The 24,701-nt window shown below is 45.1% G+C and overlaps 1 protein-coding gene and 1 long non-coding RNA gene across 6 annotated transcripts in view; one reads left to right on the top strand and one right to left on the bottom strand.

The window, feature by feature from the left end:
- Positions 1–601: 601 nt before the first annotated feature.
- On the bottom strand, positions 602–7,410 carry LOC125175722 (uncharacterized). Its single transcript, XR_007155943.1, has 3 exons — positions 6,924–7,410; positions 5,463–5,823; positions 602–1,253 (listed from the first exon to the last, which is right to left on the bottom strand). It is a non-coding gene; the product is annotated as an uncharacterized LOC125175722 (long non-coding RNA).
- A 9,221-nt stretch (positions 7,411–16,631) lies between these two features.
- Positions 16,632–24,701, top strand: part of SNRK (SNF related kinase) — a 59,947-nt gene continuing 51,877 nt past the window's right edge. For 2 of the 5 annotated variants that reach the window (XM_047875078.1, XM_047875077.1), the window contains exon 1: positions 16,763–16,884. The gene's annotated coding sequence lies outside the window, so the exon portion shown is untranslated. The other 3 variants (XM_047875074.1, XM_047875073.1, XM_047875075.1) reach the window with 3 other exon arrangements.

Here is a 24,701-nt window from a genome sequence, read left to right as displayed (position 1 = left end):
TGTTCGGGATTTTACACAAATGGTATCTTTTGTGTCATTCTGCCACTCTCTTTTTCATACTCCGCAATATCTTTTGAGGAACTTTCCTTATTAGAGAGCAGTGGGCCACCTTGTACAAGGACCACCAACTATTCCCTTGTATATATATTTTGAAGCCATTAGCGGACAGTTGGGTTATTTACAGTTTTTTGGTAGTGCTACAGGGAACGTTCTTGAACATACCTCCTGCACCAGAGCGTGTAGGTTTCTTTGGGGACAGAAACAGCAAAAAGCTGAAACGCGGTTGGTAATGCAGGGATGGGCATTTTATTATTTTATTTATTTTTTTAAAGTAGGTTCCACACTCAGCATGGAGCCCAACGTGGGGCTTCAACTCAGGACCCTGAGGTTAAGAGTCAGGCCCTAATCAACTGAGCCACCCAGGCACCCTAAGGGATGAGTATTTTATTTTGTTGATGTTTATTTATTTTTGAAGGGGAGCGAGAGACAGCGTGAGCTGGGGAGGGGCAGAGAGGGAGGGAGACGCAGATTCTGAAGCAGGCTCCAGGCTCTGGGTCAACACACAGCCCGATACGGGGCTCGAACCCACCAACCGCAAGATTATAACCTGAGCTGAAGTCGGCCGCTCAACTGATTGAGCATTTTAAACTTTAAATGCTCTTACCCAAGCCCCTGGGCGCTATAAGGGAGTGTGTTAAGTGTCATTAAAGGAGGGCTCAAGGGCTTTGCACTTTCAAGTTCAGTCTCTTCGTTTTGGGGTTGATTTCACACGAAGTCTGGAGTTGAACATTCTGTTATGGCATCTAAAGATGCTTGCACTTACTTCCCACGACTAGTACAGCTGGCCCGAACTGAACCTCCTCTGCACTCTTCACGGGCTCCCTTATTTCATCCTCAAATCGCTGGTCCTTTGAGGCAGGTACTCCCAGAATACCAATGCCAGACCGAAGCCCTCACCAAGCCTGGAAGGTAGCGAAGCAGTCCTTGCAAGGTTCAAAGCCAGTGTCCTCTGCACTCCCTTGGCGGTGGCTGTTCAGATTCTGGGTAAGCAAGGGACCCACGGGACCTAAACGCACGTACCTGGACTGAGGCTTCTTCAAAGGCATGTTCAAAGTTGACTCATCTCAGGAATCCATTAGGAAATGACCCACACGGAAAAGCCGATAGGACGCGCAGTGCGGGTGATGCTGTAGTGGGTAGAAGTGCAGTTCAGATCTTCGTCTGGATGCTGGTGAAAGACTCCCTCCGAGTTGCTGCGGCAGAGACGGAAATTGGGGGGAAGTCATCATAAGCACTGTTAGAAACAAAAGAAACCCGGCCAAACTTTGCTTTTGTCCCACGGGCTGGGCATTTCACTCTACGCTCTGAGTCATCTCCGTGACTGGGAACAAGACGCTGACCTCACGTGCCTTCAGAGGGGAGCTTTCTTATAGTTCTCTGGGGCTGTCGTGATAGTCACTGAATTTAACAACAGCCCCAGGCCTCGGGCCTTCAGGAGCACAATTGCAGTCTGCCTGTTTTTTCTCTTTGACACTTTTTACAGAGAGAAAAATGTGTGGCTTTTCTTGATGAGCAAACAGCCAAAGGTGTTTAGAAAGGTCTACCATTTTTGTGGTGGCAAGACACCCTAAACTAAATTCATTAGCAGCTCTTCTGTTTGGAATTTCAAAATATTCCCTGACCTACATAAATTCCTTGTTGTGTCCTCTACCAACGTGAGAAGATTAGCTGACATACACCGGGGCCAGAGAGCAAAGCTGTAGCGCAGCATAACAGAAAGGGGCTTGGAGACTGTCATTCCGTGGTTGAAGACATCAACACCCGTGCTCTGGCCCCTGCTTCTTCTCTTCCTAAGATTTTTCTTCACGTCTATAGTTGTGTGAAAAGTGGATTGTAGATACCGCTGTTCAGACACGAGACTTCTCCCTAGTTCTGCATGTACCTGTCATGTATTCATGTCTCTGTATTTTCCTACCTTTTGGAAAAATATTACAGGAACACCAGGACAGACATTTAGCTATGTTTTATGAGCAGCTAACAGTAATGAGTCATATGGGCAAGTGCTGAGCTAGTGACCGCCGACTCAAATAAATCAGTTCCCTTCTCTGCTTCTCAGTTTTCTTTCCCTAAATGAGCATGACACAGTATACCCATTGGTTCATCCAGTGGACAAATATTTTTTGAGCTTCGTCTGTGCTTTGTACCAGTGCAGGGTGCTAGAGCTACAGTGGTCAGTGGTCAACGAAATACATAAGGTTCCTGCCCTTACGGAATTTAGAGATCGGTGGATATCAAAACCTTGCAAGGACAAACACTCCGTATCAGTCAAAAGCAATACGCATTATCTGCTTATGGAAACATTCTTTTTTCCCCCTCTCTAAAACCAAGGATCCGGCATGTCTCCACTATGCACTGGCTCTTATTTGACGACACTTTAACGGCAATGAACTGTAGTTTCCTCAAGGACAAATGCACAGCTTTAGAATTTGCATGTTCCTGATGCTCGGGATGGTGGGGTAGCTGGCCCTGAGCCCCGAATGTGGCCTCAGGCCCAAGAGTCCCTACCCTTTTTCCTTTCCTAAATGGTCTTTCAGCTGGGGCAGGCCATTGTAGATGTTGAATATATGATCACCATGATAATAAAACTGGTATTTTCCTCCACAACTAATGATGGGTGAATCTGTGCAAAGATACCTTTGTTAATATTAATGATTTGAACAATTCAGTCCTGAGTGTGTAGACGTTCAGGGCACTGCATTTCATGTTCATTAAACCTCAACTGGTTGAGACTAATGATTTCCCTCCCTGGTTTACACCCATGATTAGCCCCTGAAATCTGATGTAGGTCATTTTGGTCGATTTCATTTGGTGTGGAGTTAGACTTAGCTCACTGATTATAAAAGAAACCATCTTCTATCTTCACTCTCACTTTGGATTATGATAATTTCTGGCCCTTCTGTTGGCTCTGAACTCACCCAAATACTCCATTAACGTGAGTAACTGCAAGTTTACTACTTAGGAAGTATGGGGGATTCTCATGAATAACCCACAGCCACCCTCATTGCAGACTGAGATCTACTGATTAGTGTCAGGTCCAGGCAAAGGCCCCCCCCGGGGAGGGCCCCAATGCTGATGGGGGACCAGAGTTTAGTCAGCTCTGGTGAGTCAAGCCCCTGGGCGCTATAAGGGAGTGTGTTAAGTGTCATTAAAGGAGGGCTCAATTCTTGCCAACAGTCTGTTCCTTTTACCACTACCTATGCCCCCAACCCTCCTCCACTCAAAGGGGCAGAACAGAGGACTGTATAAAGACAAGTAAAACCTCAGGCTGGCCATTCCAGGAGTGGCTTGAGAGAGAGACAGAGAAGAGAAAGAGAGAGAGGTGTGGTGGGCACCTGCATAACATGCCCCCCCCCCCCGACTTCTCCCATCCAATCTTTCCATTGCTTTCTGAGGACTAGGTCCCTCCCCTTTTAACAACGTTCCTTTAAATTAAACTTTGAGGACAAAGGGTATTTGACACCTTAAGAAGTAGGATGCCCTAAATTTAGAGTCTCAATTCTGAACTTTCGAGTCTTGAAAGCCACTCATTCGACTACTCGTATAATTACTGAACAGATGGTCGTTGAGTAGCTCCCACATGCAAACACTGGGGATACAATGGTGAACACTTCCAGTCTCCATCTCGGAGGAGCTTATAATCTAGAGCGAATGTAAGCGATTATTGTAATTGTGTGTCGGAAGGGTCATGCCACATGGCCTGTGATGTGTTATGGGGACACAAAGGAGGCCACCCAACCCAGACTGGGGAGGAGGTAAACCAGAGGCTATAACCTACATTGCAGCTAAGACCTGAGGGACACGGAAGTAAGAAATGAGGATAGGATGTGCATATTCAGTTTACCTTTCCATCACTGTGATTGGTAACTTTGGGGGTATCAGAAAAAAGATAGGTCTTTCCTGAAGGGGGTCCGAGTGTAGCACCTGAGTATGACCTACCAAAGGCTGCCTCAGAGTGGTCATCGAGGCTCAGAGAAAACCAAGGTTAATATCAATTAGGAGTGGATTGCTATGTATACCACAGTGCCCCTGACTTTGGGATCAAAATTCAAGAAACATTAAAGATATTTTCTGGTTTCCTTTTCTTGACTCAGCAAATTAGAGGCTAGAGGAGAAATAAAGGAAGAGTTACTAGCTCTGAAAAAGTGAGTGCTAACGATTTCATGTATTGTTACCAGTTTTAAAAACAGTGCAATCTTGTCTATGTAATATAATTACTTATCATCTCCCTTACTTAAAACAAATTGGAGTGATGTCTTCTAGGAAGATACAAGAGTGTCATGGCAGAGACACTATGAATTTGTTGTGAGAGGTTGGGGGTTGAGGGAGCATTGGAGACGGCACATTTGGCACTGATTTTTGGCCCTTGATTGAGATTTAAGGAGGGGATGGCTCAGAGTCTGGTAGAAGAGGTTGGACAAGTCATTACAAGTCAATGGAAAGTGCGAGATGTTCTGGCAACATGCAGGAACAGAATGGAGAAGCAAGCTGGGTGTCCCACGCATGGGTGAGAACACTGAAGGCATGCTAGGCAGGACTAATGTCTCTAAAGTGCCCCTAACATCCTATGCTTTCAAGTAGCCACACGACATTGTTTTATATCCTAGCTTTGCGATGATAGCATTTATTTCGGCTTTAATGAAGATAACCTCGTGAAGGAAAGGAAACAGAATTTAGGGACATTGACACGATTGTTCTTTTTTTTAAATTGCTTTCTCATTTTTGTTGCTGTTAGCATCTAGAATGCAGGAAAATCAAATTAAAATAGTAACATTTTTAAAAAATTTATACAAAATGTTCAACCATACATAAGAGTGGAGAACAAAATACAACAAACCCTTTCATAGGCTACCGGATCTGTCTCTATAACCTCCCTCATCACATACACACAATTTTTGTCTGTATATTTCAGGAGGTATCTGTATCAAAGAATAACTTCTTTAAAAACAACCACAGTGGCACCTGGGTGGCTCAGTCGGTTAAGCGCCCAACTTCAGCTCAGGTCATGATCTCTCGGTTTGTGAGTTCAAGTCCACGTCAGACCCTGTATTGACAGTTCAGAGCCTGGAGCCTGCTTCAGAATCTGTGTCTCCTTCTCTGCTCCTCCCCCACTCACACTCTGTCTCCGTCTCTCTCACAAAAATAAGCATTAAAAAAAACAAACAAACCCAGAATGCAATTATCATGTGAGGTAATACCCAGAACATATCAAATTTTCCTAAGCTCTAATAGTATTTTTATAGTTATCTCATTCAAACTAGGATCCAAATAAGATCTACACATCATATTTGATCGAGAGAACACTTAAGTCTCTTTTACTCTGTAAGTTCTTCTCCCCTCCCTGTTTTCATGCCATTTACTTGAGGAAGGGGAGAAATGAGTCACTGTCCAGTGTAATATCCTACCTTCTGGACTTGGCTGACGGTTTCCTCCTCGTGTCATTCAGCCTGTTCTTGTATTTACTGTAAGCTGGATTAGATTCACAGACGCTGTGGACTTTCTGACGTATTACATCACGAGGTACATGATGTCTGACTGTCCCACTTTTAGAGATGTAAAAATCGATCAGTGGGTTCAGGTGTTATCAGCACGGTCCATCCAAAGGTTCCCTGTCGACCTCTCACCTAATACTTCCTGACGGTGGTTGCCTGGATTCCTTATTTCATCATGTGTTCCCGCGTGGGGGTTTTCTAACTGTATCATTCCTTCTGTCTGTAGTAACTGGAATTCTTCTCTAAAGAACTCCTTATTACCTCTTTGGTTGCTCTGAAATACAGTTCATACCAGAAGGGCAAGGTAAGTGCTTGGATAAGTGCCTTTGTCCACTCTTAACTCAATTTAATCCCATGTAGACATTGTTTTCCAATGTTCAAATTGTCCCCCTCCTTGGCCAGTGAGGTCTCCTCTAGTCGGCTTCTGTGTCGTTTTGACCTGACCCCAGCAGGACTCGATACCTCCCGAGCTTTTGAGAACAAGCCTCTACAAATTCTGATGAATTAACTAGACTTGGAAAATCCTTAGCCCCCCACCCCCACTACCTTTTTTTTTTTTTTTTTTTTTTTTTTGCCTGTCCATGACAAGAATGTATACTAGTTGTCTTGGTTAGGAAGGCTTTCAGCTATAAGTGAGCATAATGAACAAACGAGTTTTCAATTTTTTCATAGAACACGAAGTCTGCAGCAGGCAGCTGTTAGCATTTGTTCAGCAGCTCCTGAGGTCCAGAGCCAGCATTGCTGTGATTCTCTTGGCCTCTCCTTCCTGGTTGCAAGATGGCAGCTCCTATTCCAGGCATCATGCCCAACTGGGGCAGGAAGAAAGGGGAAGACCAGAGCCAGCTGCAGCTGTCCCTTTGTACCAGAAAAGCAAAAGCTTTCCCCGAACCGCCATGCCACCCCCCTCCCGCCCAGCTGAATTCTACTCAGATCTTATTGGCCAGACTGGGTTGGATGGACACCCCTATTTGCAAGGGAGGCCAGGAAAGTGAGCACTTAGTTTCGCTGGGTTCCGTGGTCCAAGCAAGCAAGGGAGTGGGGGCTGGGAGTGAACAGAGGCTACGAGTTCTGGGAGAGCGGTCCTGAGTCCTGAATCAATGTTCCGTATCTTTTTTTTTTCTTTAATTTTTACAGAATGTCTAATATTCCTTGTTTTGGAGTCGGTGGGACAACTGAAAACAACTGTGGGCTGGGAACGAGTGGAGCTTTATTTACACGACCGCCCTAAGGAAAGGAGTGTCAGCTGTTTGGACAGCCCTGCCCTAGCGGCTCAGCTCAGCCCTGTTCAGCTGAGATGCCAGCTCCCGCCGCAGGGTCTATGCTATGCCAAGTGTCCCTCCTCTTCCCGTCTGTAAGGGGACAGAGCGGTCTCACCTTCATCGAGACAGACTCCTCATCTGAGCTGCAGTGGCCCGTACGGCGCCAGAATACCTTGCTGCTGGTTTCACAGAGGCCACCCAAGCTTCACACTGTGAAGCCAAGAGCAGAGCTAACACGCAGCCAGCACTCCACCGACACCAAAACCCTGAGCTTATTCTGCAGAGACTGACACACAGCCATTGCCTGCAGCCTCCCAGTCCCGTGGCCGGGCCATCCCCTCTCCTCTCCCACCTGCCCGTGACCCCCTTACCATCCAGTAGCTGAAGGCTGAAGCCTGGCCTAGCAGGGGCCCCTGAGACCCTCCTCCCACCAGCACTAGGCCATCCATTCTGTGTCCATACATTTACCGGCCCTTTAAAAAGGATTCTTTCACTGGGACGCCTGTGTGGCTCAGCGGTTAAGCGTCCGGCTCTCAGTTTCGGCTCGGGTCATGATCTCATGGTTTGTGGGATGAAGTCCCGCACCGGGCTCTGCGCTGACGGTGTGGAGACTGCTTGGGATTCTCTCGCTTTCTCTCCCTCTGCCCCTCCACCACTCATGTGATCGTTCTCTCTCTCCAATGAATAAAACTGTTTCTAAAAATTATAAAAATAAAAATATTTTTGGTACGTTCCATGAGAAAGAACATTGTTACTATTCTTCCTGGTCATTTTTCTGGACTGTCCGTGGCTGAAGGGCAAATGGGTAGTTAGTGATAACTAACTCGAGGAATGGAAGTGGATAATCTCATCGCTGACAATCTTGATTTCCTCAAGGCTCGTAAGTCTTGTGTTAGAAAACCTGAGTTGTTCTGATAGTGGTTCTATTTTTTCTTTAACATTCATGCTGCAAGCAAACGAAGCCAGACTCAAAAGAACACACTCCATTTCATTCCATTTTATAGTAAGCAACGCTACAAGAGGTCGCGAGTGGCTACCATTGGGGGAAACACTGAGAGGGGAAGGGCACAAGGGCCTCTGGGGTGCTGGTTTTGTTCCTTTTCAATATCTAGGTATTGAAACTGCCCACCACTAACCCAATATCCATCTTCCTTTCTCCTTTCTGTAAGAACCTGATTTCCTTGTGGGAATGGGGATGGCACGTGAGGCGCTGAAAACCACATTTCGCGGCCTCCTTTGGAACTAGGGCTGGTCATATGACACACTACAGCCAATGAGATGCATGTGAAAATCGACGGGACTTCCAGGGAATCTCCTTTAGGCAGACAGGCTCTGTGCGCCACACCCAGAACTCCTCTGGGAGTGCACGGAAGGGTATACCGCCCTCAACCTCACTCATCCCAAATGTCCATTCACGCACTCTTATGTAAAATTCCCCCATGTCACTGGGTCTGTGGTTTGGTTCGTTTATTGAACAAATACTTACCGAGCGCTCACGACAAGTTGGGCCTGTGCTGATCAGGTGTTCCGGATTCAGATGTCCCATGGCCAGGCCAGTAATTAGAGATGTAGGCCTGGGGTGAAGGACCAGAGCAGATGAAGGAGAAGCGAGGCCCTGGCTAACAAGGCGGGTGTGCGGGGGGAGGGGGGGGTGGTGGCAGAGAGCCACTGCTCAGCTCTAGCAGGTGGTTTGACATGGGAGAAATTCAAATCTCAAGTTGCAAGATCTCATTTTTCAAGAGGGGCCAGAAATCTTGATTTTAGTTTTTGAAATTAAGTCTGCCGTGTGGGTGGACTTCCAGCTACGGCAGAGTAAAACTGGACAAAGTATATTAGTTTTCTACTGCTACGTAACAAATTATCACAAATTTAGCAGCTCAATCGCCACATATTTGTTAACTCACCTTCTCGTAGGTCAGAAGTCCCGGCAGACTCAACAGGGCTCTCTTGCTCAGTGTGTCACATGGCTCAAATCAAGGCATTAGCTGGACCAGGCTTCTAACTAGAGGCTTTGGAAGAGAATCCACTTCCAAGCTCGTCGAGGCCAAAGTCTTCACATTATGCCACATGAACATAAACGAGGAAATCAAATCCAGCAGCATGAGACAATGACCAAGTAGAACTTACCTTGGGATACAAGGTTGTTTTGGCATCTGAAAATAAAAATAATGTGTCATATTAATGTAATAGACAAAACCTACACGGTCATGTCAACACATGCAGAAAAAGCATTTTACAAAATCTAACGCTCATTCATGATGAACCTCTTAAACTCGGAATGTAAGGGAACTTCTTCAAACAGATAAAAAAAACCACCTAAAAAAACCTATAGCAAATATCGTACTTAGTAGTGGAAGACTAAAAGTGTTTTTGAGAACAAAGCAAGAATATCTACTCTCACCACTTCTTTTTTTAAAGGTTTTATTTTTATGTAATGTCTACACCCAACATGGGGCTCAAACTTACAACCCCGAGATCAAGACTCTCCTGCTCCACTGACTGAGCCAGCCAGGCATCCCAAAGAACTACTCAATATCACTTCTATTCAATATCATACTATAAGTTATAGGCTGTCAAGAAGATAAGAAAAAGAAATTAAAGGCATTCAGACTGGAAAAGAAGAAATAAAACTGTCTTTATTTGCAGATGATATGATCCTATATCTGGAAAATACTAGTGTATCTGAAAATACCACCTAGAACTAATAAATGAGAATGCCACAGGATATAAAAATCAATATTTCTATACATTAATAGTGAACAACCTATAAAGAAAATAATGCAGTTCATAATAGCACTAAGAAGGAAAATATTTAGAAATAAAGGTGACAAAAGACGTGTAAGACCCAAAAACTACAAAATACTGCTGATAGAAATTTTAAAAGATCGAAATAAATGGAAAGATATACCATGTTCATGAATTGTTAAGATTCATTACTGGTAAGATGGCAATTCTCCCAAAATAGATCTATATATACAACTCAACTCCAATAAAAATCCCATCCTCAAAAAAAAAAATTGTTTTGGATACTAGCTCTTTGTCCGATATGTCATCAGGAAAATACAAATCAAAACCACACTCAGATACCACCCGACGCCAGTCAGAGTGGCTAAAATGAACAAATCAGGAGACTATAGATGCTGGTGAGGATGTGGAGAAACGGGAACCCTCTTGCACTGTTGGTGGGAATGCAAACTGGTGCAGCCGCTCTCGAAAACAGTGTGAAGGTTCCTCAATAAATTAAAAATAGATCTACCCTATGACCCAGCAATAGCACTGCCACAAATCTACCCAAGGGATACAGGAGTGCTGATACATAGGGGCACTTGTACCCCAATGTTTATAGCAGCACTTTCAACAATAGCCAAATTATGGAAAGACCCCAAATGTCCATCCACTGATGAATGGATAAAGAAACTGTGGTTTATATACACAGTGGAATACTACGTGGCAATGAGAAAGAATGAAATCTGGCCTTTTGTAGCAACGTGGATGGAACTGGAGAGTGTTATGCTGAGTGAAATAAGTCATACAGAGAAAGGCAGATACCATATGTTTTCACTCTTATGTGGATCCTGAGATACTTAACAGAAGACCATGGGGGAGGGAAAGGAAAAAAAAAAAGAGAGGGAGAGAGCCAAACCATAAGAAACTCCTAAAAACTGAGAATAAACTGAGGGTTGATGGGGGGTGGGAGGGAGGGGAGGGTGGATGGCGGGCATTGAAGAGGGCATCTGTTGGGATGAGCACTGGGTGTTGTATGGAAACTAATTTGACAATAAATTTCATATTAAAGAATAAATAAATAAATAGTTTTGGTAGAAATTGACAAGATGATCCTAATATTTACGTGGAAGTGCAACATACTTCCCATAGCAAAACAATTTTGAAAAAGGACAATATAGTTGGAGTACTTACTCTGCCCCATTTTCAAAACTTACAATAAAACAGGGGTGCCTGGGTGGCTCAGTCGGTTAAGCGTCTGACTCTTGATTTCGGCTCAGGTCATGATCTCATGGGGTTCATAAGCTCAAGTCCCAGGTTGGTCTCTGTGCTAACAGTGCAGAGTCTGCCTGAGATTCTCTCTCTCTCTTTCTCTATCTCAAAACAAATAAGTAAACTTAAAAAAAAAAAAAAACAATAGTCAAGACTATGTCACAATAATGTAAAGACAGACACAGATCAACGGAAATGAATAGGAAGGTAAATTGATTTTCAATGAAGGTGTCAAGGCAATTCAATTAGAAAATGACACTCTGACAAATGGTTCAGGGGCAACTGACTATCCACATGCAAAAAACCAAATCAATGATAAAATACATTGATAAAATAGATCCTTACTTTACATCATGCATACCAATTAACTCAAATTGGGTAATAGACTAAAATGTCAAATTGAAAACTATAAACTTGAAAAGAAAACACAGGCAAAAAGCCTTTTGACTTTGGCTTAGGCAAAAATTTCTTAGATATGACAGCAAAAACAAGATTCATAAAAGAAAAATTGGATAAACTGGTATTCATCAAAATGCAAACCTTTGGCACCTCTAAAGATATCATTAAAAATATGAAAAGACAAACCACAGCCTGGGAGGAAATACTTGCAAGTCGTATATCTAATCAAGGACTTGTATCTGAAATACAGAAACAAATTCCTAAAACTCATGAAGACAAACAACCCAATTAAAAGTGGGCAAAATATTTGAATAGATCTTTCACCAAAGCAGATATATGTATGGCTAAAAAGCACACAGACAGATGATCAACATCATTAGTCACCGGAGAAATGCAAATTAAAATCAGAGTGAGATGCTTCTTCACTTTTATTAGAACAGCGGTAACCTAAAAGCCAAATAATGCCAAGTGTTGCCAAGGATGCAGAGAAACTAGAACCCTCATACATTGCTGATGAGAATATAAGAAAGTAAGTCACTTTAGAAAATAATTTGTCAGTTTGGGGCGCCTGGGTGGCGCAGTCGGTTAAGCGTCCGACTTCAGCCAGGTCACGATCTCGCGGTCCGTGAGTTTGAGCCCCGCGTCAGGCTCTGGGCTGATGGTTCAGAGCCTAGAGCCTGTTTCCGATTCTGTGTCTCCCTCTCTCTCTGCCCCTCCCCCGTTCATGCTCTGTCTCTCTCTGTCCCCAAAATAAATAAACGTTGAAAAAAAAAAATTAAAAAAAAAAAGAAAGAAAATAATTTGTCAGTTTAAAGTGTACAGAGTTATGACATGACCCAACAACTCCACCCAGCAATATACCTGAGAAATGAAAACATGTCCCCGTGTAGAGTTTATATAATTATTCATAACATTATCCACGCTAGCAAAAATTTGGAAATAAAGAAAATATAGTTTATCTGTATCATGGAATAGTATTCAGCAATAAAAAAGAATGAATTGATACAATTACATGAACTACAACGTGGATAAACCTTTTGCTAAGTGAAAGGAGCCAGACATCAAAGACTACAACATTGTGTTATTCCATTTATGTAACACTTCTAGAAAGGCAAATATACAGAGATGTAAGACAAATTATTGGTTGCCGAGGACTTGAAATTGGAGTGTGATTGACTGCATATGCACATGAGAAGACTTTTGGGGAGAGATGGGAACATTTGAAAAGTGGGTTAAGGTGATGGCTGCACAACTTTATAAATTCACTAAAAATCATTGAGTTTACCATGTAGTCTGAGTGAACTTTATGATCTGCTAATTAGGCCTCAATAAAGTGGTTAAACATGAAAATTAAATCTCTCAAGTTTAAATGTTCACGACTAATTCAAATTCTTTTGGGGGGGACAGCTGTTGTGTCAGCACATAGCTCAACGTGGGGCTCGATCCCACAAACAGTGAGATCATTACCTGAGCTGAAGTCAAGAATCACTTAACTGATTAAGCCACCCAGGTGCCTCACACATTAATTCAAATTCATAAAAGACCTTTGTAAAAAAAAAAAAATACCCCAAGTCTGTGGTGTGAGCCCTTGGGCTACCCTCTTGAAATGTCAGAGCCGAGTGGCAGGAATAGAAATTTGAATGAACTAAAATCCTCGTCTCCTAGGAGTTGAAGATCCAACGACAGAAAATGGAAAAGTAAACAATTACAGCACCCAATGATAGATGCTGTATGTGGGATGTGCGAAGAGGTGTGGGCCCAGAGAATCCCTGGCTGTGACCGGGCGGGGCTTGGGGCACACCACAGAAGAGGCTGGACACTGCAGTTAGGTTTTGAAGCATAAATAGGAATTCGTGAGATTCGAAGTGCGGAAAGCGGAGAGAAGGGGTGGGTGACACTTCCATGCAGAGGGAACAGAACTGGCCAAGTCTTGGAGGTGTGAAAAAGCGGTTCCCTTTGAAAACTGGGGAGGATGGAGATACGGCGTACGTGGAGAACGGAAGTGGCAAGAAAGGAAGGTGGGAGCCCCATCACGAAGGGGTTGGCAGGCCATGTTACAGTTTTCGGATGTGGGATGAAGGAGGGATTCACTTGCTGGAGGACACGGGCAGGCTTCTTCTGGCCTCAATTAAACTTGGTATAGCTTGGCAAGATCATATTGCACTCATCTAAAAATATTCATTAATATACCGCTTACTGTGTACCAGGCCCCGTTTTAATAGAGAATTTGCATTTTGATTCAGTTCCCAGAACAAACTGATACTGCCGGTCCAGGGAACACAATTTGAGAACCACTGCTTCCTACCAATTTTGTAAGAAAGGTATCATTATCACTACCCTTCCCCATGTTACGGAGGAGGAAACAAACAGAGAGCTAAGCAACCTGCCCAAAGCCGTACAGCCTTAAGTGGTGGGGCTGGGATTCAACGCCAGGCAATGACTGCCATGTCTCCTAGTTCACAGGTTGCAAAGAAGCAGAGTCAAGGGCTGGCATTTTCGATCTTTGTGTGCCACCATCAAAAATGTATCACACACACACCACACATTGGCCTTAACTGACACCTGAGATAAAAGAGTTAAAGATGCCAACTGATGCCAAGGGGGCGGTGAGGAAAGTCTTTGAGGAACTCTGTAAGCCATTCCAATGGAGTATTATTTTGCTCCTACTGGGAGGAAGCCAGGATTTAGAGATGCACAAATATCAATGTACAAAATGACTAATTAAATATGGAAAAGAAAAATCTTTAAATATCACAACTCAAAATTGAACTGTATGCGAGTATTCAATATCTGTTTGTTTGTTTTTTTTTTTCAACGTTTATTTATTTTTGGGACAGAGAGAGACAGAGCACGAACGGGGGAGGGGCAGAGAGAGAGGGAGACACAGAATCGGAAACAGGCTCCAGGCTCCGAGCCATCAGCCCAGAGCCGGACGCGGGGCTCGAACTCACGGACCGCGAGATCGTGACCTGGCTGAAGTCAGATGCTTAACCGACTGCGCCACCCAGGCGCCCCTCAATATCTGTTGTTTTAAATAGGCCTATTTTAAATTTTTTTACCAATTATGAAAACCAACAATATCTAGAGAAGAGAACACGCTGCTTTTGCAGGGGGGTAGCGGGGAATGTCCCAAGATGAAAATGGCAATTCTTCCGTGACTCTGCTTGCTTTTCACATCTTGATCTAATTTATAGCATCTCCCTGGCTGCCTTCCAGTAAACAACTTCTTCCTTAAATTGGTGGCATTATGTTATGTGTGAGATCTGAATCACAGAGACTGTAATGCAAACCTGCGTGTTCCATCTCGTCGTTTTGTAGAGTGCTGTATATCTAATTAAAGCTTCTTACGGGTCCATAAAAAGACCTAACATTAAAAAAGCAGTCTGTGTTGGAGAAAGCCCCAGGGCAGACTGGAGGAGGGGCTTCTTCATTAACAATACACCTATTTGCTTCAATTCAAAGTTAAGTCATAATATATTGATTTGTATTTGTAGATTTTTAAATATTGCCTAAGCATCAATCAGATCACGTGACCAAATTTACGGTGTGGAACTGAAAATGGGTCATGTTCTTTCCAGCAGCTCTCCAGCTTCCCAAGAAACACTGGGGATGAATAAATGATTTGCCATGTGGCCAGCATCGACTGCATCCTTGACTTTATTCAAATCAATTTATTATTCTGTTCTTTTTTATTTACTGTTTTGCTCCTCTCGTGTCCTTGTTACACTTACAGATTTTATTCAAAACCTGAGCTACACAGCAACAACATAAATACTGTTTTCCAAGAGCTTATCTATTATGGCCATTGTTTTGTGGTTACTGTTACATCTCAGGGGCTATAGGCCTGGTGGCAGAGGCCATCAACCACTGGAATTCTCTTGGGAAACCATTAGTGTTGGTGGTCGCCCCCTCCCCTGACAGGGTCCTCTAAATAGTGTATCTCCCTGAGGGTAAAAGTGCATGGTTTTCCAACTTTCTAGTAACAAAGGACCAAATTCCACAAGCCAAGTGATGAGGAGCTATTGCTTAACATACAGTTAGAGTGACAACGTCAGTTTCTAAGTAAGATTTTTCTTTCATGTTCTTTCTAAATCAGAGTGATCCCAGCATTGGGCTTTGACCCATCCTTAAGGAGCAGAGGCCCATCCAGAGGCCTAGAGCCTGAGGCTTTCCCCAGCCCATGATCCATCACCCCACACTAGGGCATTAGGAGGCCCCCTTTAATAGAAAACCTGACGTTACTACCCTGAGAATTTGCACCTCCCAGCAATCCACTCTTCTCAATCATCTTCAGACACGCAAAAGTGCTGATGCGGAGTCTGAAAAACACAAAAAACAAAAAACCATCCCTGACATTTGCAGGTCAAAGACACTTGCTAAAGCCATGTATTTCTCTTCTGCATCCAGTCAATTTAAGCAAATTTGGAGCATCAAAGCAGCTTTTTAAAATGTATTCCTTCATTCATTCTTGTGTCCTTCTTTACTAGGCGTCTTTTATTGGAAAGGTGGAAAGAAAGGAGAAACAGAAAGTGAAAAGCATATTGGAGAAACCTGGCATCTGGTTTGATGGCTCTCTCTTTTTAGGAACCTCGGAGCTGATCGCCATTGCAAGACAAGCCTGCAAGGGTAGGTAGGAGTCAGGAGATCCTCCCCCCCCCCCCCCCCCCCACCCCCGCACCCCTCTCCAGCCTTGGCTAAGCTCCCTTTCTGACCCACCTGGCCTGGTGACCATGTCACTCAACCATCTAGTGCCATGGTTAATGTCTGCTGTTTTGAATCCCGGACTTCGTGTGCCTTCACATTTTCCACGACCTTTTGCCTTTCCACCCAGTCTGCAGTGGAGACAGCTAACTGATGGGGCCAGGCCAGGGTCTCCCGCTGACCTTTAGCCAACGCTGCATTCAGATGGTGGGCTTCTCTACTCTTGTTTAAGCAGCAATAAAATCAACAAAATTCCTTCAAATTGGGTTCCCAGAAATAAAACTGTCGACACAAAAGTGTAGATATACACATGAATGTATATTTGGTTTTTTCTCTCGCCTTGCTTAAACTTGCGCGGGAAATGCCGTGAACCTTTAAAAGGGTAAAGCACGCGCTGCCCTCGGCCCCCTGCCCCAGGACGCAGTCAGGTGCGCACGCAGTCCCTTCCCTCCGATTTCCCCCGACAGCTCGCGCTACTTTTCTCGGCCATTGTCCCACGTCCCTGGAGCTTCTTCCTTCACCGTCCCCTCTCCTCGGGCGCGCCTCGCCTGCTTCCCACCGCCGGCCACAGCCCGGGCTCGCCGCGGTGGAGGCGCCGTCAGGACGCCCTCCAGCAGACCGCACGCCGGGGCCCGCAGGTGCTCCCGGCCCCGCCCTCCCCGCCGCCCCGCCCCGGCGCTGCGTCACAGTGACGCGCGTCCCGCGCAGGCGCAGCTCGGCCCCACCCCCTCCCCGCGCCCGGCCGCCCGCTCGGTATTATGATTTGCGCTGGGTGCGGGGATTCGGCGGCCGGGAGGGAGTCGTCGGCGCCGCGGCCGCTGCAGACGGACGCCTTCCTGCCGGCTGAGGTAGGGACAAGCGCGGAGTGCGGTCGGGCGCGGCGGCCGTGGACCGGGGGTGCGGGCTGGCCTCCGCCGCCTGGTAGCCTGCGCCGTCGCCGGGCTGGACGTCCGGGCCGGGGCGCCCGCCGCAGGCGGAAAGTAAGTTGCGCGCTCCGCGCTTCCCGCGCCGGCCGCAGCGCGGGCCCGGGAGGACGCGGAGCCCCGACTGCGGCGGCCCGAGCCCGCGCGGCGGCGACGGCGGCGCGGCCTGGCGGCGGGGCGGCGGCGGCGGGCCCGGCGGGAGCCGGCACTGCGGCGGCCGGCCGCGGGCTCCCGGAGGCCCTGCCCTTGCGGCCGCGGCCGGATTGCGGCACCTCGGGAGGCGCCCGCATCCCGCGCCCCGCCCCGAGCCGGCCGAGTGCGGCGCCGCGGGGCCCCGCGCCCCGGCCGGGCTCCCCGCGCCTGGGTTCTCTCGTGGGGTGTGTGTTCTCGGAATGTGTTTCCTTTTTCAAACGAATCTGGAAATCTGGCCGCAGCGAGGGGCTTCCTTGGTAAAACTGCAGGCTTACAATAGAATGGGGATATTGTTGTCTGTAGAGAAAGGGCATCGGGGTAAGGAAGGAGGAGCAGTGCCCTTCCCAGGGGAGAGCGAGAATATTTTTTTTTTTTTTTTTTCCGGATTGGGAGAGCAATCCGTTCTTTACCATAGTCATCGCCTGTTGAATTCTTTCTGGACCATTTTGCAAAAACCTTCCTGCCTTTAACTTGGACTTGGGATCTAGGAAAGTGACAGTCTGTTTTCCTGGTTGGGGTTGGGGGGAGGGCAGTGGGGGGTTCTTGGAGCTGTGCTGTTCCTGACATTTGGACCAGGTACAATCAGATAGCTTCTTGGCGAGATCGGTTTCACGCTCAGTATTTGGGGAGAATTTAGCAGTAGGGTTCTCTATAGAGGTTTGAGGATTATAGGACCTTTCAAATTGTCAGGTTACTTTTTTTCTCTTTTATAAAATTGAGTGCATTCTCAGTCTTAGGAGCGGGTGGTAAAGCTGATTTAATGCGTTTCCCATCTTACCAGGTTTTAAGGTGAAGCATGGCTTACCAGTGATGGAACTGCAGATGTTGAGTGTCCTGCTGAATTTTCACTACATTTCTTTCAAACATCAGATGCTTCAGTTTGGGTTCCTTGTACTGGGTTGGGACACTGTGTCTCAAATCAGTCTAATTTATCAGAATGTGTATTAGTGTGCTTTAAAGCCAGGAGCTGTCAAGGTTTATGTAATCAACTTATTAATTTATGATCTTATTACATTGCTTTCCAGATTTATAAAACCATTCCCTTAAGGAAATCTGTCTTCAGCGTCTGCTTAAAATTTCTCTTGGAATTGGATTCCTGAGGAGGAATGCACTGTACAAGTGGTGATTTAAGCATACTAATTAGACAAGTTTCTGTAAAAAAAAAAAAAAAAAAGAAAAAAATGCGTATTGATTCTTTTATCTGACTTTTGTGTTGTCCCTATTTGGAAAATAGATGACATTCCTATTTTACAGAACTAGAAATGAAATTACATGACATTCCCAAGGTCACATATTGAAGCAGTGTAGTAACTGAAAAATTAAGTGCATGGTGCTAACTTTTTTTATACATCTTCAAGGTTTTCCAGGCAGGGAACTTTGAGTGTCACCTTTGTCTTTTTAAAATCTGCCCAGTTTTTATATTATTTTAGGCACAGAAATGATTCTCACCCTATTAATTTTTCACTATTAAGAGGAAACTTTTCAGTATTGTTGCAGTAAGATCCATTAGTTTAAAACATACGAGAACTCAGAAGTTATCCTAATTTTTATTTTTCTGGAATAGAAATATAAATTGGACTTTATATTCAGATTTCATCCCATAGTCCTAAAAGGAAGGTTTTTGTATGTCCTTAGTAAAGTTGAGGGGCTTTCATGATACTTTTACTGGTCACAGGAAATAGTCTTTATCTAACCCTTACTGTGGGTGTTTGTTTCTGTCATACAGAAAGTGAAACTAAATGGGAAAGAAGTTACTTGTCTTTGGAGATAATTAAACAGCCATGGCTCTAGGTATTGATATAAATAAGGCCTGGTGTCTCCCCTGTAGCAGCTTGTCTGGGCCTAAGAGCTCAGTAGCTGCCCAGGAAGAAAAGGGCACAAGTGAACTTTCCGCATGATCAGAATTTTAGGAATTAAAAACATAGATGAGGAACTTGCCCTGTTTTAACTGCATGCACGCTGTTTGCTTAAGTAGGAGAAGACAGAGTTTTTAACCAGGATGCTTTTCTAATAAAACCGTTCTTCATAATTTAGGTATTTGTGTGTGCAGGTAAATTCTTAGAGCAACTTAGGTGGAAAAGTTACTTGAGTAGATTCTGGAAGTTTTGAAGGTAAGCTTAACCCATGCCATATTCACGGCACCTTTGCGTGCTTATTTTCGCAGCCCTGGGTTCTGGGCAGCAATGTGGAATTGAGTAAAAACCGGTTCCTGCCTTTGGGCGCTCGCTTCCAGGCTGTCAGGGCCCCTGAAGTAAACGCTAACAGTGGGATCCAACGACTGCCGTGCCGAGGCTTAGGCACAGCTCTGTAGAAGCACAAAGATGGGAGCAAGGAACGGTCTGACTTGGGAATGCTTCACGGAGGAGGCGACGTTGAACTGGTCCCGAGGGACAGGTAGAGAGAGCTCCCAGGCAGAGAAAAGGGGAAGGTGCTCAGAAGGTTCAGGGAGGATGAAAAGATGAGGTGGAGTGGTGGAGGAAGCACTGCGATCCGAGTGGGTGAAAGGGAGCGGGGGTAAAGACAGTTCTGGTTTTAAAGAACGTGAAAAGGAAGGGAGAAGCGTGGGCCAGGAGCTTTGGGCCTGGAGAGGGAAGGGTTTTGGTCTTTTGTTTTTGTTTAGAAACGGCTGCTGCAAAATCTCCCCGGCTTAATAGCCTCGCAAGGCACTGGAAGTGTGTCGTCTGCTCTGGCTGATCTGGAGCTTCGTTATTCGCACTGGATTGTTTCCTCATCTGTTTTTCTGCACATCTGCCCTGGGCTGAGGCCTCCTGTCCCGTGGGAAACCGTTTCTTGCCGGTGGTAGGGGAGGAGCCTGTCTAAAAGAGGGTTCCTGCCGTACCTTCCGTGAACGTTCATTTCTCTGCTGCTTCCAGAACCTCCTGAGATCCTGCTTTGGCACCTCCAGCACTTGGCCTCTGCTCAGGTAGGCTCTTCCCGTGACAAACCAGGCTGCTTTCTCTCTCCTGCTTGCACCCTCCAAAGTGCTGCCATGTGGCTGTACCTTGGCAGTTACTTCAGAGTCCGTCACAGACCCTGTGCTGCGAGTTTTAGGTTCTGCAGCGTCTCTAGGCTCAAAACAGGATTGGGTCTATCTAAATACCCCCTCGGCTGTGTATTGGCCTGGAAATGTCATGTAGGTTATCAAGCCTGTGCTCCAGAAGCGTGGGTTACAGGTCATAGAAATGGTCAGATCATAGGCTCCCTGGGCCTCAGGGTCTCCTTGTCGACATGCAGTTATTTTTCTGAAACTGAGAAGACTCAGCTTCTGGAAGGCAGAGACCGCTTCTTTGATTTCAGCATACCCAGACCGAAGTAATGCCTCATGCAGAGTCCGTGTACCCAAGTGGTGTCTTGGTGAAAAAACTTCAAAACTCCAAACTTTAGTTTGTGGGTTTTTATCATCCTGTTAACAGCCATTGTAATACAGCTGGGCTAAATTTAAATTGTTTTTCAGTCATAGAATTTTGGAGCTGAAGGCAAGTCTTCACTTGCTACCAGCATGTAGTCCATGCTCAGGAAATGTTTGTTCCTGTCCTGCGCGTTTCCCGTCTGAGTGAATGGCACCACTTTTGCTACCCCTCTCCACCAGAACCGTTCCGGATTTCCCTGTTCTTCCCCTCACCCCACGCATGGAGTTCTTGGCTTCTGCTTCCTGAATGGGTCTCCTCCATTACATCCTCGTCATCACTGCCCACACATTGGCGGCCTTCATGTTTAGGTCAGTAAGCGATCGTTTACCTGGAGACGTTTTCAGTAGTCCCCCCAGCTGTAGTCTTGCCCTGCCAGTCTGGTCGTCACTTTGCTGCCAGAGTGGTTTGTGTAACTGTCATCTCTGATTGTCATGCCCCGGCACAGGATTCTTCTTTGGCTTCTGAGTGCCAGCTTTCGTTTGTTCACTTAATAGTATGAATCTCTCTCTTTTGGGTAGACGCTATACTGGGCAGGCCCTGGAATGCAGACCGGAATAAAATGGACGTGGGCCTTAACACGGACTGAAGTTCTCATTTAGCTGAGTGGAGACACAGATTGTTACTCACATGATCACCTGAGTAATTATAACCGCAGTTGTGATAAGGGCCCTGATGGGAAAGGAATGGCACTGTGAGAGGGCACGGGAGCTGGTGTGTGGGGTGGGCGGAGGGCCAGGACACGCTCAGGAGGGTTGACCTTAAGCTGGGCCTTGAAGCACGGTAAGGGCTCACCAGACTTGAGGAACCGCGGCTGATTTGCTTGGAATACGAGGCCCTTTGGGTGTCTGGCCCCTGCCTACCTGTCTGATCTCGTCTCCTACGCTCGGCACGCATTATTGCCCCGGTCACAGTAAGCTCTCTGAGGTTTCTCTTCTGAAAAGCCTCTTCCCCGTCATCACCAATTTCACTTGTTAGCTCAGATGAGAAAATGAATGTCTCTGAGACGCCTCCTGAATGAACTCTCCAAGGTAGCTTTTGGGAAAGGGACGCCTCTTGTAGCGTATCTGTCCCTGTAAGAGATCGCACAGACCTCGTGGCAGTGATCTTCCTGGTACGTGCAGTAGAGGCGTCTAGTTAGGGGGGTAACTAGGGCCTGTTAGGGGATATCAAAAGAAGGTGGGGAGCTAAGTATATAACCCCTCTCAGATGTCAGAGTCTCCTGGGAGGAAGGCCAGTTCTGAAAAGTTGGAGGAAACACAGTGGGTGATTTTGATCCTACTCACATCCTGCTAATATGTATTATCCCACTTAACCTTCATAATAACTGTCCAAGGTGGTGATTATCTTTGTTTTATAGATTGAGATGTACCTATTCATAGAAGTTGAGTAACTTCCTGGGCTCCAGATTCTGTGGTACTCTTTCTGTTGCTATGATGCCGCTGCTCACATCTGCTGAATAAATGAATTTTGATCATTGTTAAAGTGCACCTCTGTGGTGAGGATTATAAGAAAGGTTGACCAGGGGCGCCTGGGTGGTTCAGTCGGTTACGTGTCCGACTTCGGCTCAGGTCACACGGCCCACGACTTCGAGCCCCACATTGGGCTCTGTGCTGACAGCTCAAAACCTGCTTCACATTCTGTGTCTCCCTCACTCTCTGCCCCTCCCCAGCTCACGCTCTGTCTCTCCCCTTGAAAAATAAATAAATCATTTTAAAAAAAAAAAAGGTTGACCATGTGGTAGTTTGAAATGTTGAAACTTAGGATACCCTCCCAGCTCCTCTCTGATGTTCCTCCTGCTCTGTGTACACACCTCTTAGGCCAGTATATTGTCCTTATATTGCATAGCTAGGGGGAAATGTTTGAATAATAAGTTGGGTTGAATACGTATTCATCCGGGGTGCCTGGGTGGCTCAGTCCATTAAGCATCCGACCTTGGCCCAGGTCATGATCTCACGGTTCGTGGGTTCGAGCCCCGCATCAGGCTCTGTACTGACAGCTCAGAGCCTGGAGCCTGCTTCGGATTCTGTGTCTCCCTCTCTGTCTCTTTGCCCCTCCCTAGCTCGCTCGCTCGCTCGCTCTCTGTCAGAAATAAACTTTAAAAAAAGATTAAAAAAAATACATATTCATTTGTGTTGGTTTTTCTTTATTAGAGAGATTATGTTTTAGATAATGTAGGTTTTACTCTTGCAGCGTAAGTTACCTAGATAAAGTTCATTTCAGATTTAGGACGATATACTAACGAATATTCACGGAGAGATTATGAAGCTGGAGCGTACTGTTCATGGATCTCGTTTTAAAACAGTCATAATACTCTATAGCCTTTTATATAACAGTGGACAAAAGCAGAGTGATTGAATTTTAAAGTAAAGTTTGGCTTTCTGTTTTACCTCATTTTCTACAAGTGAAACAGTTCTCTCGTTATTGGCGTAAAGTATTATGTGTACTAAAGAAAATGTGGAGTGAGAATATTCATTCAGTCTCCATTTCAGGGCTTGATTTTGTCCTTTGCTCTCCTGTTTTATGGGTATTTGCTAATCCTCTTTCAAAGGAAAATGCTTTTTCAGAAACAAATGGAGAGAATGTAATTTGCAAAGTATATTAAAATTGCGTTTCGGAAAGGATACAATTTTTAAGCAGAAAATAGAACCTCCTAAATTTATCTGAATTACTTATTTTGTGTTGGCTGTTCTGTGCCACTGGCTGTTCTTGCCATCGCAAAATTGTGTGTAAACTCTAAGGTGAAGTTATTTTTAAGGTGCCATTCCATTTTTACATGATCAGTAAATATCTCAGTCTGTCTTTTGACTAGTTATTTGCCTGTAATTTCATTTCTTAAAAAGAAGTTTCAAGAAGTCTGTAATGGAATTTTTTGTTAATGATGTTTATTAGCTAAGTCTTTGGTGATGTTAGGGAATTTCCTCCATTTAATTGATTGCCGGGCTAGGTAAGTAGCTTAGCATATCAGAATTAGAGGAATGCGACAAATACCAAAATAGATTTTTTTTATTTTTTTACTTTTTTAAGTGTCTGTTTTATTTTTGAGAGAGAAAGCACGTCCACATGTCCACACATGAGTGGGGGAGGGGCAGAGAGAGAGGGGGAGACAGGAGATCCGAAGCCGGTTCTGTGCTGACAGCAGAGAGCCAGATTCGGAGCTTGAACTCACCAACTGGGAGATCATGACCTGAGCCGAAGTTTGACACTCACCCGACTGAGCTACTCAGCCACCCCAAAATAGACTTATTTTGGAATTAGGAAGGCCTAGGTAAAAGGGAGATCTCGTATTGTTGCAGGAAAAAATGGAGGACCCAAGAGTCAGTGGAACCTGGAGCCCAACCTAGGCAGCTCTTTCCTGGGTGGAGGACTGGGGCAAAGAAGTCCTTTTCTTCTTTGGTCCTGCTTTCTCATCTGTAAAAATGGGTGTGATATTTCTATTACATTGCTGATGGTGAGGAATAAGTGATGAAACAAATGTAGAGTCCACTACCTACATAGATCCCCAGAAATGACATGGTTTACTCTTTTTGAGACCTGCATTACCACAAACCTGGAATTCTAAAAGGAGCAGTTGTGGCAGTAAAAGACATTTTTAAAATTTGAAATGAAACAAAGTCAACTGTGGTTTTGTTACGGGACGGGACTCATATCTGTATCATCGTAATTAGGTCAGTAGTAGATTTTTAGGATGGTAATATGGTTGATAATGAGACATCTAATCTAAGTCAAAACAAAAACTGCTGTTTTATCGAACTGTGAAGTGGACAGTGAGCTTTTAAAATTGGTTTAAATCCTCTAATGACCGTATTTGTGTGTTGCTTTCATGGTACTATCTAGAGTTTTACTCTTCTGCGGAGACCTCTTATCAGCTCTGTGATTAGAAGCTGCTTCTGTGCATTTTTAACTCTTTAGTGACACTTTAACAAATGAGTGTAATTCAGAGATAGATAGATGGTGAATTATTGAGTATGGCAAGTTTTCCATTAGTTTTGAGAAAGTAAGAGTTCATCACAGTTGCCTAAATGGTAAGCCATGAGGTATTTTTCAGGATTAGCCTTCTCAACCCTGCTGACTTATCTCACGTCTACCCCAAATCATAACTTCACCCAAGCTGATACTGTCCTTTCTGAAACCAGCCGTATGCACGCTCTGCTGTTTCCTTCCCCCAGTTTTGAGAATGGTGTTCCACTGCTCCCTGTTCAAGGATAAGCTCTGGTCTGTGGGCTGCCCTGTCTTTGGGATCCTGCCTTCTTACAGTCCTCTACTCTTTCTTTG

Source organism: Prionailurus viverrinus, chromosome C2 (assembly GCF_022837055.1).
Source record: "Prionailurus viverrinus isolate Anna chromosome C2, UM_Priviv_1.0, whole genome shotgun sequence".
Classification (NCBI taxonomy): domain Eukaryota; kingdom Metazoa; phylum Chordata; class Mammalia; order Carnivora; family Felidae; genus Prionailurus; species Prionailurus viverrinus.
This window is presented reverse-complemented; position numbering and strand designations above follow the sequence as displayed.